The 1,601-nt window shown below is 61.3% G+C and overlaps 1 pseudogene; it reads left to right on the top strand.

Annotated features, from left to right (window-relative positions):
- The window catches only part of LOC102381764, a 4,764-nt pseudogene extending 3,163 nt beyond the window's left edge, over positions 1–1,601 (top strand).

Genomic DNA, 1,601 nt, shown 5'->3' on the forward strand with positions numbered 1-1,601 from the left:
GGCATTCACAGCCCCTCCCTGTCCCCCAGGTCTGGTTCTCCAACCGTCGGGCCAAGTGGCGCCGGGAGGAGAAACTGCGGAACCAGCGGCGCCAAGCCGGCAGCACCGGGCACCTGGGCCTAGGCGGGGCCTTCCCTGGGGCCAGCGTCTTCCCACCCGTGCCTGCCCCACCCGGAGCAGGTAACTGCCTCCAGCATCCCCCCATGCCAGAGCCCCCAGTCCTGCTCTAAACCCTATACAGAACCCTAGGAACCTCCCTGCCAACCACCCCTGTGCCCCCTCCACTCTCATCCTGCCCTCCCCACCTTGGGTGACGGGTGTCTTCCACAGGTACCGTGCTGGGGCGCAGTGAAGCCACGCTGCCCAACTGCTACGGAGGGATGCCTCCCCTGCCCAGCTTCTCCATGGCCAGCAGCCTCCCCATCCAGGTATGGGGCACTGGCAGAGGGAGGGGCTCTGGGGCTGCCTGGCTAGGTGGGGACGTGGGAAATACTGGGGCTGGGCCCCGGGGGCCTGTGGTGGGAGGGAGGCAGGCAGGGGCTCTCTTGGGGTCTCACTCGTCCCCCCGCTCTCCCAGCAGCAGGCAGTGCCGCCTGTGGCCAGCCAGCCCTCATCCTATGCCTGCATGATCCCGGCCAGCTCCTCAGGGCGCAGCTATGACTCCTACTCGCCCCCCCAGCTCCCCACCCACATGGGCAGCCAGGCCCTCGGCGCCAGTACCCCTGCTTCCACTGGTGAGTAGCGCAGGGGCACGCAGGTACCTGGGCACTGGCCCCTTGGGCACCCAGGCCAGGCGGGGCTTGGAGGGGCGAAGCATTCTGGGAGCACTGGCAGCTTCTTGCAAAGGGTTCTAGGAGCTGTGCTATATTGAGGTATCTAGTAAAGGATTCTGGGAGCCATGGCACAGATCCTTGCAAAGGATGCTGGGAGCTGTGCTATGTTCCTGTATCTAGCAAAGGATTCTGGGAGCCATGGCTGTCCCTTGCAAAGGATTCTGGAAACAATGCTATGTCCTTGCATCCAGCAAAGGATTCTGGGAGGCTGGGAGCTTTGCCAGCTCCTTGCAAAGGATTATGGGAGCCATGCTATGTCCCTGCATCTAGCAAAGGATGCTGGTAGCTGTGCTATATTCCCATATCCAGCAAAGGATGCTAGCAGCTCTGGCTGTTCCTTGCAAAGGATTTTGGGAGCAATGCTATATCATTGTATCCAGCAAAGCATTCTGGGAGCTGTTAATTCCCTGTATCCAGAAAGGAATTCCAGGAGAAAAAGCAAGTGCTTCCCCTTCCTTGCCCAGTGGCGGGACCCAGTGGTATTATGAGATAGCTGGGGGCACTGCGCTTACATACCCTAAGCCTTGGGCCTAAATGAACCATCTTCCCTGCCAGTCTTGCACACCCTGTATGGCCCCAGGAGGGGGGTTTTATGGAGGTGTGGGGAGGGGAGGTCTCTCCCATGCCAGCCTGACTCTCACTCTCCTGCCTGCTCCAGGTCTCATCTCCCCTGGCGTGTCAGTGCCAGTGCAGGTGCCCGGTGGGGACCCCGACCTCAGCCAGTACTGGCCCCGGCTGCAGTGACTGGACAGACTGGACCCATTGTTG

The sequence above is a fragment of the Alligator sinensis genome, unplaced genomic scaffold, assembly GCF_000455745.1.
Source record: "Alligator sinensis unplaced genomic scaffold, ASM45574v1 scaffold647_2, whole genome shotgun sequence".
Taxonomy (NCBI): domain Eukaryota; kingdom Metazoa; phylum Chordata; order Crocodylia; family Alligatoridae; genus Alligator; species Alligator sinensis.